Here is a 14200-nt window from a genome sequence, read left to right as displayed (position 1 = left end):
AGTATGTGTATGTTAGTGCATGACAGATATGGGCATATGGGTAAGAATAAATTATGGGAATGCATGCGTGAGAGATTGTTTACACCTGGGTTGAGTCAGATATGTAAGGATGTAGCGACTACGTGTGAAGATTGCCAGAAAGGGAAGTATCAGAGAGTGCATGCTAATCCGCCTGTTTTGAGATTACGTATGAAAGAACCATTTGAGATGTTTGTGATTGATTGTGTTTCGTTGCCTGTGACTGCGAGAAGACATGTGGGAATGATTGTTATGGTTGATCACATGAGTAAATTTACCTATGCAATACCCATCAAGGATAAACGGAGCGAGACTGTTGCAAGAATGGTTGGTCAAGTGATGTTGCCGATGTGTGTGTGTAAGCCTGTGAGAATGTTAAGTGATAATGGCCCTGAGTTTGTTGGATGGGAGTTTGAGCAGATGTTAAGAGAATGGGGTATTGAACATGTGTATTCGACTCCTTATATGCCAAGTGCGAATGGGTTGGCTGAAAGGACTGTAAGAACATTAACTGAAATTTTGCGAATGATGAGTACATGTGGTAATGATTGGGATTTGTATGTTGGTAGAGCGTTGTGGGCTTACAATGCAACAGTGCATAAGAGTACGGGTATGTCTCCATGTAAGTTTGTGTTAAATTTTGAAAAAATAATAAGACCGAGGTTGGGTGTGTCGGAGGATGATAGAGATGTGTGGAGGAAAGCAAATAAGAGGTTTGAAAGCTTTAAAGTTGGTGAAAGAGTGATGAAAGAAGTAATTGAAAAGGGTAGAATGAATGTAAATAAGGTGCGTGATAAATTTGAAGGTCCCTATGAGGTGTTAGAAGTTGGTTCGAGTGGATTAAGTTACGTTTTGGGTAAGTTGTGTGTTGGTGGTATTGGGGAAAAAATTAGGGCCCACCACAACCAGTTGCGTAAATGGAAAGAGGTACCTGAGTATATCCAAGAGAATGGGATGAGTAAATGGTTGAAAAGGAACAAGGGTGAACCTAGTATGTATGAGGACTTAGGTCTGGAAGGTAAACAGTTAGTGTTAGTAGAATATAAGAAAAGGAAGAATACAAGAGCTTTAAGTAAAGATGAAAGAAGGGGAAATTTTATAAGTAAAAGTGAGAATAGAAATAAGTATGACAAGGGTGTAAATGTGCAAGTGTGTATGGAAGATAAATGTATTAATACAGATGAATCATGGCTGAGTATGAATGATACCTATAGTGTGTGTGGCTTTTCCTTAGGTGATGTAAAAGAAAGGATGACGAATGCGAGAGTGAGAGATAGGAGAATGATTAGTAGTATGAATGAATCTTTTACTAAAGTTGAGAATGTTTTTGATGAAATGGATGAACTGTTTACAGAAATGAGTGTAATTATAGGGCCAGATGAGAACGAGGTAGATATGATTGTACATGATATATTAGATGATAGGGATTTAGATAGGAATAGTGTTAATGTAGCGAATGATTGTGATGAGGAAGAAGTGAATGAGAGAGTATATGGAGGCCCAGTTACTCGGAGTAGAGGTCCCGTTCCCGACTGCGACTGGGTTATGAAAAAAATAATGTAAGTGTTGTGTGAGAAGGATTTGGCAAAGTAAGGGGGGAGGAATGTGGAGGATTTATTTTTGCTTTATTTTTATTTTTTTGTTTTTGCCAAATCCTGTGTGAGAGAGAGAGAGAGAGAGAGAGAGAGAGAGAGAGAGAGAGAGAGAGAGAGAGAGAGAGAGAGAGAGAGATATTGTGTTAGCGAGCGAAAGTAGTTAGGTTAACGATCGTTTGTGGTGAGAAAGACTGTTGGTACAAATGAGATTGTTTGTTTACATTTTTTAGTTAGGTTACGACAGTGGTGAATGTTTCGGAGCGAATGCTTTTTTTATTTGACTGCAGCATAAGGCAGTTGTGTGAGAGCTGGATTATATTTATATTTTTTCGACCAGCGTGGAAGTGTTTTTTTTATTTTCAAAGTAAGTACAGTTTTGTTTATCTTTGCTTGTCGTGATTGTGAATGATAGGAACAATTTGTTATTTATCTTTGATTATAGTGCGATAGTTCAGTTAGCTAGAAGTGTTCGTAAGTGTTTTCTTTTTTATTTTGGCAGGCTGCGATTCCTCCTTTGGTGAGGCTAACTCCTTTTTGAGAGAATTTTCTTTGAATGTGGAATTGATTGGTGATGACTTGGCTTATGATAAGGACTTGGAACTGACTGCTCTTTTGAATTTGAATGCAATCGATAGCGACTTGCCCTGTTTGAAGAAATTTTCTTTGGATTATTTTGATGATGATGATGATGACGATGATGACAACGACGCATTAACCGCCATAAGTTGCTCCACTCATCACTTAAGTGCTTTTTGTAGTGGAAAGGTTACCGTTTTGCCACCGAGCTGTGTCAGTGTGCCATTGATAAAGACTGTTTGGACCATTTAGACAAGTGTCTGTGTCCTTATATACTGTAGATATACATAAAATTATTACATATTGGTTGTGGTCTGTTTTAGTTTTAAGTTTGTAAGGTTTTTTTCTTTTGGTTTATTTGAATGGTGATTAGTTTTAAGTGTTGTTATTTTGATTGTGGGTGGTTTTTTTGTAAAGCGTTTTAGTTTTAAGGAATATAGTTGTAAGGTTATGTTTTGTTTTGTTTGTCCTTTTGTCCAAGAGTCCAGTTGATAAAGTAAGGGGAAAGTTTGTGTTGTGGAGATAATTGTCTGTTAGAGTGATTCAAGGGTGTGGGGCTTGTTTTTTAAACATCCCGCCACACCATCTTCTCTGAGATGTAGAGTTTGCCGTCCAAAATCAGCATAAGCTCCGCATATCTCAAGCGTTTGGTTTTGTAGCATGTCGGGAGGTCTTGGTCTCTGGGTCGCTTGAATGACCCTTGGGAAGCGATGAGTGGAGCTTCACGGAGCTCTCTCTTGAATTTCGCTTCCCTTGTTTTGCCTTGTTTGCGAATGTTTTCCATTAGATCCGTAAGATGGGCCAGCGTCTGGCTCATTTCGTCTAATAGAGGGGTAGAAGGGGAATACGTCGAGGGTAGCGACTCCGGGGCTGGCACAGACGGAAGGAATTCCGACACGACATTGTCATCTTCTTCCAGAGGTGCCTTCCTGCCCTCCGTCTCGATGGCAATCTGGACGCAGGGAGGTGCGAGTCGTGCTTGGGGCACCACCATTTCACTACTCGCTTTCGGGAACAGTAAGCTACGCATCCTACCATTAGGTAGGTATGGTCCCGGAGAGTTCTTCTGGAACCCGCTTACCCATTAGCGTAGTTTTTTACGTTCCGCATCCCTAGACTCCATTGACTTGGGGTCATCAAAATCTTCGTTCACTAAGGTCTGGCAGATATTGCAGACTTGGGGGTCCCAATATTGCAGGAATTCACTAATAATATTGCAGGAGGCATGAAACCTGCATGCTTTATGACCGTAAAAGTACTTACTCCTAAGTACTTACTCCTGTAAAGAAAGGAAAACAAAATGAGAATACGATTGTTTATCTCACCTGATAAACAGATATGCGCTTATTCATATTTCAATCATTATAGCTTAGGATAGTAAGCTAGAAAGAGTTAGGGAAAGACACATATTTGTGTATCCCACCCAGCCAATTGCTGTAACCTCCCCCCAATATTAAAGATAAAGAGTTTCCTTTATCAGGGTAACTCAAAGGAGAGGGGTTCTAACTTTTAGGGCTAGAAAAAGTGTACACTGCCACTGACCTTTTAATTATTTAATATTGTGGGGTAAATATTAGCTGATTCCTAATCAGAGTATTGAAGGAATTCTATTCTTTCAATATAGATTCGGTCTCAGCAAAAGCCTGTACACGGGTACACAAGATATGATAGAAATTAACTACTGTATAATAATACTATAGTTTTCTATTTGCAGTATATACCATATTGTAAATATACTGGCTACTGTACCGGTGTGTTGCCAGCATGGCTAACACCTGGCGGCCGGGTCCGGCCCGCAAGTCGCCAGCTGGACTAGAAAATAAAAAAGACACATACTTGTTTATCCCACCCAGCCAATTGCTGTGACCTTCCCTTCCAATATTAAGACTATAGAGTTTCTTGATCAGGGAAACTCAAAGATAAGGGTTCTAACCTTTAGGGATAGAAAGTGTACTACCACGGACCCTTCTAAAACATTTAATATTGTAGGCTAAATTGTAAACTGATACCTAATCAGAATATTGAAGGAATTTTATCCTTTCAATGTAGGATTGGTCTCAGCAAAAGACTGGGCAAGGATACCCAAGGTATGTTGGAAATAACTACTGTATAATATATACAAGTTTTCTATCTGCAGTATATACTCTAATGCAAATATACTGACTACTGTATAATCATATACTGTAGTTCAGCCAGCATGTTACCGGCAGGTCTAGCACCTGGCGGCACAGTCCAGCCGGCATTTCGCCGGCCAGTTAATACCTGGCGGCAATGGTACAGTCGGCATGCTGCCGACTAAGTAAGTACCTGACAGCACCCACCCAGCCGGCATGCTGCCGGCCGGGTTAGTACCTGGCGGCGCTAGCTGATAGAGAGAGAGAAAGCATGGAGTGAAGGGCTGCCTTATTACAATAAATAAGGATGTAAGTATACCATCTTACTGCCTTCCTCCAGAAAGAAGGTTCAATGGAAGGTGAGAATGCTTCATTCAAGCTTCCATCCAGCCACAATATCCGTTGCCGGCATTGCCGGTTACAGGACTGTGAATGGCAGTCCAAGGGAGGACTGAAGAACCTTCAGCGACAGAAGGGTCTCCCACCAGCAGCCGCCATAGCCGGCACAACCTTCCCGGATCCTTATGTCCAAAAGGGAAAGACTGAGTGGCTAAACAGCTGCTTATGTAGGAGCCCGGCCGGCCCCGCACCCCACACACAAGCGGTAAGATTGCAGGACGACGGCCACAAGGAATGCGATGGCTAAGTCATCGCTAAAGGACAGAGGGGGTAGGGAAAAGGGTCCTGTATAAAGTGTGGAATAAGGCGGCAAGGTTGCCACCGCTACCACACAAGGAAGAAACTCTGTTTCGATATCGGCACCATCCTAGGCGGCAGAAGAATATCTATTCTTCAGCCTAGGGTCTGCCGAAATGGTGTGAGAGGCAGCGGCAAGATTGCCGCCGCCTCTCAACACCTGAGAAACATTGTTTCAGTGTCGACGCCATCCTAGGTGGCAGAAGAATGTCTATTCTTCAGCCTAGGGTCTGCCAACACAGGACTAGTCTTCTAGACCGAAGGGGAGAAGGAGGCGGCAACATACTACCACTTCAGGTGCGGCCTAGGGAGGCTTAGCCTTCTATGCCGGCGCCCAAGCCGGCAGGGGAGTGACTACTCATGCTGTAGCTCTGCCGCCGGCAGAAAGACTGGATACTCTGAGATTCTGTCAAAAACCAAAGCCGGGCTCTGCCGGCAAAGGTGGGAGACAGAAAAACCCTAGCCTAGTCAAGCCGCAGTGAACTACTCTATGGAAATACCAGGAAGGGTTGCCGCCTACGGCAGCACTCAGAGGAGAGGGATTATCCTTAAATCTCCACAGGAGACAAGCATCGAGTTATATAATTTTAGGAGATGTACTATCTCCCATTGAATCAATAAAACGATACACGAGGGTAAACGGAAATAATGTCTGAAAGTATACTACATTGCCTAGGCAAGACAAGATCTCGGTTACCTAAATCGCCGAAACTCTAACGTATACGATCGACAAAGGAAGAGGAAATTATGCATAAAATAAATATCTTTACTAGTATAATTATGCCTAAATAGCTTTCATAAATTATTTATGCTATTACAACCGGGAATCGTTCTGCTAACTGAATAACACACACATAATGAACGATAGCGCCCGTGGCGCCTCCGGTGACAGGCTTAGCTCCTAACACAATAAATTACTCTAATTTCACTGTGGAGCAGGAGGTAAAGATTATAAACAGTAAAGAATCAATACTCAACTTTCCAGAGGCGAAAGAAGCTGGAAATTGCATAATAATCCTCACAAAATCGACAAAAAAGGTTAGATCAATAGGGAACACCACCGTGCGAATTCGCTACAAAAATAGGAAATAACCGCCATCTTGGATATGGTAATACTCAATAGTAGTATGGGAGCAAGGGTAATCTTGATAACGGCTCCCCTCCTAATTTACCACTCTTCCCCCTCTAGGCGAAAACGCTATTCGGGGTGAAGATTGCTATGTTCCGTATCAAGATATACATCCCCTGATTTATGCGATATCCTTCAGAGAAATTTTAAGGATATTCGCGCCATGAGTTAGAATTCTGGAGACCTAAAGGTAAATTCTCTGGGAATATCACTGTAGTTCAAATATCCCTTGGAAGCTACTTATAGGAACCTTCCATCAGGACGACATGGCTTGACCCCAAAAAAGTTATTACTTTGCCTAGTTGAGGCATCCCTGCAATTATCGACATTTAAAAAATCATATAACAAGCTTGGGTATTCCTTTTTAAAATTTTAAAAACAAACACACAAATTTCATAGATATATTGATTTCTTGATTTTAACAATTGCAGCTGTTTGAGGACTGGGGTGATGCGATCATATTTTCTAACCCCCCCCCCCCCCCCAACATGACCAGCTTAGCAAAACTTACAAGTTTCTGGGCTTTTTCTAAGTATACGTCATTAGTCCCTCCCCAGATTTTAGTACGATAACTTATTATACTTAACACTAGGCTTTGAACTATCATTATTCTAGTCGAATTATCAAGATGATCTTTTATTCTATCAATATACATTAAGATACCAAATGTCATACATTTGTCCATATACAAACCTAGATTTTTTACATAATTGCTAGTCTTTACCTCTTCACCATCGCATCTAATTGTTATATTATTATCAATCTTGCTCATGTATTGTGAAGTACCTATAAACATCCATTGCATCTTACTGGCATTCCTTTTCTTAAGAAGTATTTTTCTATTTCTAGTAAAATAAATTCTGCCTTTTCAATTAGCTCCAAGTTTTCTAGAATCAGAGAGCAAAACTTGGGAGTCGTCCACATACTGAATTAAAAAGCAGTCCTTTATATATTTAGCCATATCATTAACGTATATCAAAAATAATATTGGGCCCAGCACAGACCATTGAGGTAGACCATATTCAACTTTCTCTAACCTCAATTTGACATCGCCTAGTCTAACAGCTTGAGAATAATATTGCAAGTGATCACCCAACTAAAAACTATCAATATGGTGTTCGTTGCATGCTTTCAACAACTCTCTATGGTTCACGCTATCAAAAGCTTTTGAAAGATCACATAAACTTAATAGGAAAATATTCTTATTGTCAATTTTCTTATATATTTCATCTCTCAACTTCATGAGCGGAGTCTCTGTGGATAAGCCTCTACGAAAACCGTGCTGTGTATTAGATAACAGTTTGTTTTCTTCAAGATGTTCCATAAGGTGTTCAGCTACGATTTTTTCTATAATTTTAGACAGGACTGGTAAGATAGAAACAGGTCTAAAATTTCCTGGGTCATCTTTATCTCTGTTTTTATGAAAGGGGTTAACAAAAGGATGTTTCCAAACAGATGAGTACACACCAGTTACTATGGACGTATTGATAATAATCGTAACATAAAAAACAATAATTAAAAGGGATTCTTTTAAAAAACAAGTGGGAATGCCATCTACCCCAAAAGCATTACTGTTGCTCAAATTTCTAATCCTTAATATTACTTTTTGGGCTCAGCCATGTCGTCCTGATGGAAGGTTCCTTTAGGTAGCCTTTCTAAGGGATATTTGCTACAGTGATACTCCCAGAGAAATAAGCCGAAGGTTTCCAGAATTATAACTCCTGGCACGATTCATCTGTAATATAACTTTAAGGATGTTGCATAATATCAGGGGATGTATTTTTTGATACGACACATAGCAATCTTCACCCAAAATAGATTTAACTCTTTGAGGGGGAAGAGTGGCGAACAAAAGGGGAGCCATTATCAAGGTACCCGGTCGACCCCCTCCCTGTACTGCTACGGCCCATCATTCCTTTGATCTGTAGCATTTAAGCTAAGTGCTCTCCCACGTTTCTCTCTTTCCTGTATATAATTATTAGCTCCCTTCTCAGAGTTGAATTAGCATAATATAAGTGTGCTAAGTGGAGCACAGCCAATCCCGGAGGCGGCCATTTTGAGACCGCTGTCGCAAGTCATAATGCAGTTAATTAGTTAGCAGTGCGATGCTCCCGGTATTTACCTTTAAAGAAATTATTAGCTAGTTAGGCAAAATTATACTAGTGAAGTTTGTATATATATATATAATATTTTCTCTTCCAAAATATAACGTTTCTTTCGTATAGCCTAACCCGTTTGGTATATGTTAGTAATGTCAATCCCATTGTTTAACCTCTAGTATCATTTCTATTAATTCGGTTGGGGATAGATATATCCCCGAGAATTATTGGTATAATTCGATACGCTTCTCTTTTAGAGAAAAGAGGATAAACCATTCTTCACCCCTGAGTGCCGCCATCGCAAGCAGCAACCCTATCTTCCGTCATCACTAACGAATAGTTAACTCTGGTATGACTTGGATAGTTTTTTACCGTCGATTTTCTTTGCCGCCGAGTATCCCAGCCGACAATGTCTTCGACAGGGGAATCGTGATTCCTCTGCCGGCCATGACGTTGTCGGCAAAGGAAGCTATGCTTTTCTAGTTTACAACCAGAAGTAGGCGGCATAATTGCCGCCGCCTTTCTCCCTTGTAGACTATAAGACATGTCTTATAGCCGACAATGTCGCCAACAGAGGAATATTAATTCCTCAGCCGACCACGACGGCGTCGGCACAGGAGGCCATGCTTCCTTAGTTTACAGCCGAAAGTAGGTGTCATGCCTGCCGCCGCCTTTCTCCCCTCCAAACTATATGACCCTTCCCTCTGCCCCTGTCTTTTAGTGTCGGCAAAGCCGTCACAACATTATTTTGGACGGTATTCTACAATCATCCGGGCTTGCTGGGTTTACTAGTTGCCGGCCGGGTCCTACAAGCGGCGGTTATGTTTCCGCCTCGGCCAACTCCCCCTTATGTTTTTCCTTCACTGGAGTGAATGCCCCGGGGGGAAGACTGAGCTGGCCCTGACGGCTGCCGGTGGGAAACCAAATATTCTGTTGAGAATTCTTCAGTTCTCTCTTGGATTGCCATCCACAGACCTCGCAACAGGCAGTACAGCCAGCGGCAAAAGTTGTGGCTGGATGGAAGCTAGAATCAGATGCATTCCTCCCCTTCCAGTAGAATTCCCATTCAGGCAAGGAAACAGTAGGCGGCAGTAGCTCTCCTACACTACCATTTATTGTGCTAAACCATAATAATAGGGAACCCTCCTTTCCATTCTTTCTCTCTCTCTATCACTTAGTGCCGCCAGGCATTGGCCTAACCCCGGTAGTGTACCGGTAAAACTACAGTATATAATAATACAATAGCCAGTAAAACTACAGTATATAACAATACTGTAGTTGGAAAACCACAGTATATAACAATACAGTAGTACAAGTATTTCTAACATACTCTGTGTAATCCTTTCGCAGCCTATTGTTGGGACCGCATAACATGCTGAGGTTGAAGCATTCCCTCAACACCCTGATAAATCCTTGGATTATCGGGACACTCATGAAACACCGTTCAGTATTAATATTTTACAGGTGGAGGAGTTAGTATAAATATTTACTAGCTACGGCTCTACGTACGAAAGTTATTCCACTCTATATTTTCCCTTATAAGGAATTGAAATATCAATATTGACGGAGGTCTCAGCAACTGCCTGTGAGAGGAAACACAGATATAGGTCTTTCCTATTTCCTTTCTAGCTTACTATCTTAAGCTATTAAATATAATAGTATCCCTTACTATTTTTTATATATGCATTATATCAATAATATAAACAAATGAGTACTCATTTCACCCTTTTTCTCCCCTACAGGAGGAGCCAATGGTGAAGGGTACAGTTGTGTTCTGCAACCACAAGAGTAAGAACTTTGTGGGCCTATGACGTACAGGTCTTATGCCCTTGCTGCATCGTATCTGGATCCCGGAGGTACTGGGACCCGAAGGGTCGGTCCAACCCCTTGACCTTGCTGACCGACGGCTTTGGAAAAGATATCCCTGACACTACGAAGTTTAGGGATACAGCAAGGGAAACCCACCAAAGGTGAGTATGAGGCTTCCAGAAGAACTCTCCAGGACCTTACCTACCTAACAAATCTCTGAAGTGCCTACTGTTCCCTAGGGCTCAATTGAATACATTTGTGCCTCAGGTACAGGTCCAGCCTCCCTTTATCTAATGGACAGTGGACGCGGATATCAACAAGGCACTGCAAGGCTTGGACATCCACCAAGAATGGATGTCGGAGGTGTCCATTGACACCGGACAGGACCTACTGCAAGAAGGCCCTGAATAAGGAGTGGTTCAGCCACCCACGGAGGAAGAAGGATCCGTTTCGATGGTGACTGAGGTTCCTCAGCTCACTGTGTCGGCATATCAACCTATGCCATCAACCTCTTCAGCCCCAACTCTTCAACTGGCTAGACAGGTTGGCAGGAGCGAAGCGCTCCTAGAGTCGATCCAGCAGATGTTGACACTGTTCCGGAAGGGAAAAGAGGAGAATAAGCAAGATCTCAAAGAGATAAAGAGAGAGGTACAGGAAGGGAAACACCCTGGCGCTTCCAGGGGCTCCGCTAGGCCCCTTAAAATATCTGACCTCCTTCACTGCTCCAAAACCAACACCTGGAGGTAGACGGAACACATGCCCATGTTGAATGGGAAACTTTATATCTCCAATAAGTTGGGTCCAAATGCCTTGAAGAGCTGCAATTCTGGCCCAGCTTTCAGCGTACCCAGATTGCTACGTGAGAGTGCGAGATGAACCTACATCCTGCGAGGAGACTATACCAAAGGAGGTCATTGTCCTCGAACATGACAAGGCACAAACCATCCTTACCAAGACCCAGAAAGGAGTCTGGTATATTAACTCCAAAGTCTCAGCATTGAGCAAGAAGCACCCAACCTTTATTGCTCCTTTCTTCATAGCCTTCCCCCTTTCGGGGAAATCCCTACACTGTCATGAGAGCAGTCGAAGAGGGCAAACCCTGCCCAATCCTAGAGAAATGCAAACTCTTATCTCTAGCTATGCCCACCTGCGAGGAGAAGTGGAAATAGGTATATCTAACCTTCTCCATCTCAAAGTTGGATCGGGAGATAGCAGGCTAGCAGTTTAATGAGAACCTTCCAAAGTTGCCACACCATCTTTTGAGAAGGGAACAGGAGATGAAAGATAGCCTTGCCATCTCCCTGCCTCATCAGAACTGCTTGGAAATGTGTACAGGCCTTAAATAACGCCCCACCCTTGTGATGAATTTGTATACTTTTCTCAGGTCAAAAAAGGACCTGTAGAGAGCATTATGTTTGTCACAACAACGGTGAAACACAAACCCAGAAAACTGATTTCATCATGTATCTGAGGGCAAAGACCCTTTCCCATAGGAAGTGGTCCAAGAAGTCATTTCCAAAGCCACCACGGAGAATAAGAACCTTCTCCAAAAGTGGGGCATGTCCTCAAAGAGGAAATCTTTATTAGAACTGCACAATCTATGACCGGGACCTCGACCCCCTTTTGGTCCTACAAAGGTAAGGTCCAAAAAGAGGATCCTCCAGAAACCCCCCTAGGGTGAAGGAGGGCGCGGTCACGGAAACAAGTCCTCCGGAACCTCTAAACAAAGAGAGGTTCCAGGTAGGAGGCAGACTTTTCCACTTTCGAGATCGTTGGACCTTTGATCCCTGGGTCTACAGGCAAATTACGAATGGACTTGGTTGGAAATGGAACAAAAATCCCCCCCACTTTTCCAAAATTCTTCCATCACTCCACCCCCTTATTGGAAGAATATACCTCAGAACTCTTGAATAAGAAGGTAATGAGAAAAGTCCATCAAAATTTCAGGGAAGACTGTTTTGTGTTCCCAAGAAAGGCTCAGACAAACCCAGGGTCATTCTAGACTTGTCTCCACTCAACAAGTTCATCGAGAACAACAAGTTCCGGATGATTACATTGTAACACATAAGGACCATTCTACCAAAAAGGGGTATACACAGTCTCAATAGACCTGGCAGATGCTTACTTGTACCTACCAGTCAGTCACCCCTCTCCTCCTACCTAGGATTCAGGCTACAGAAGACAAAATATGTCTTCACAGCCATGCCCTTTGGACTAAACAAAGCCCCAAAGGTATTCACAAAGCTAGCGGACACGATCGGTTGGTGCAGGCAGCATCCAAGACTAATTGTCTGCAAGCGGCCGGAGAGGTGATCCAGTTCCTGGAACACCTGGGGTTCAAGATCAATCGCTAGAAGTCTCGCCTTTCTCCAGCTCATAAGTTTCAATGGTTAGGAATCCATGGGAACTTGCAGTCACACCACCTCTCCATTCTATTAAAAAAGAGGACAGAAATAGTGGCATCTGTCAAGAGACTAATCCAACACAAAAGGATTTCTAGATGCCAACAGGAAAGAGTACTAGGCCCTCTCCAGTTCGCAGTAGTGACAGACCCGGTGGTAGAAGCACAGCTAAAGGATGCATCAAGAGTCTGGAGAAAATACGCAGCAAACGCTCGAAGAGATCAACAAGGTTGACACCCACCCGATTTAAAGCTGTGGTCAACGAATAAGAGCCTAGCACCGTCAATTCTCCTGCAACCACCACAAATATTAGTGGTGATACACATAGACGCCTCCCTGGAAGAATGGGGAGGCCATTCGCATGAAATAAAATTGCAAGGAATTGATCACTCCAGTTCAAAAACTTTCACATCAACATCTTGGAGGCTATGGCAATCTCCCTGTGCATACACACACACACACACACACACACACATATATATATATATATATATATATATATATATATATATATATATATATATATATATATATATATATATATATATATATATGTATGTATATGTATGTATGTGTGTGTACGTGTTTGTGTGAATGTTTCCGCTAAAAAGTCTATTGCAACGACATCTTTTTAAAAGATTATCGTTTTACGTTCCAGTAATTCAGAAAACTAATTCTGAATATAGAATGATTTTAAACGTTCTCAACATTGAGAATGCCTTAAATAATGAAGATAACAAAAATAATAATATCATCGGTGATATATTAAAAAATAGTAAAGAAGTGGTAATTAGTAACAAAGAAACTGATATGCAAGAAATTTCTGAAAGTAAAGATGTCAAATCTTTCTAATGTCACAAAACGCATCATGGTATTGGCTTTTCCAATCACAGGTCAGAGCTTAGATTACAAAAGAGGCGGAGGACGATCGTGTTAATAATAATAATAATAATAATAATAATAATAATAATAATAATAATAATAATAATAATAATAATAATAATAATAATAATCTTCTAACAAATATCTTCATGTTACATATGGAATCAGGAAGAAATTTTCTAACCAGTCTAAGACTTTAATACAAATATGCTTATTTCTAAACGTCAATTACGAATAAGGAAATTTACATCGGTGAGCAAGCAAATACTATTTTCATTTATTGTTTGGTTTTTCATATAATATTTATACTCTGTCTCGCTTGATAAAGAGTAAGAAATATGAGTTGAAATAAACTAATATTCAGAAAGAGAGTTCTCATTCACATATTCCAAGAGCGTTGCAGAAGTGTTCTACATAATCATTTTCGATATTTTTTGGCAATGGTGCTCATTACTAAATATCATTATCATCACTTTCCTCCTTAATAAATTAATAAATAACAATTCGCTTCAAAAATAACAATATAAAATAATAACTTGAGTCAACGGAAAATTCTGTTTACAATCAGCAGCTATTATGTCATTTTCCTTTATTTAATTTTGCGTCATTTTTAGTCAGAGATCTCCCGTTCCCATGGCTACAGGATTGAATGCCTTTTATATATAATTTTTCCATGAAAAGATATTTTGAGAAATATCTTTATATTCCTAGGTTCGTGTTCACTTAACAGTGGTTTTTTTTTTTTTTTTTTTTTTTTTACTTTTTTTTTTTTATTAGAAGTTGCTATACTTTGCTGTTAATATAAAAATGTATTCTTTTGTTTGGAATAGTCGTATACCATTATCTGCATGTGTAGGCTACGCGAATACGTATTTGTAGG

This window comes from Palaemon carinicauda, chromosome 11 (genome assembly GCF_036898095.1).
Source record: "Palaemon carinicauda isolate YSFRI2023 chromosome 11, ASM3689809v2, whole genome shotgun sequence".
In the NCBI taxonomy this organism is placed as follows: Eukaryota; Metazoa; Arthropoda; class Malacostraca; order Decapoda; family Palaemonidae; genus Palaemon; species Palaemon carinicauda.
Note: the sequence above shows the minus strand (reverse complement) of the source record.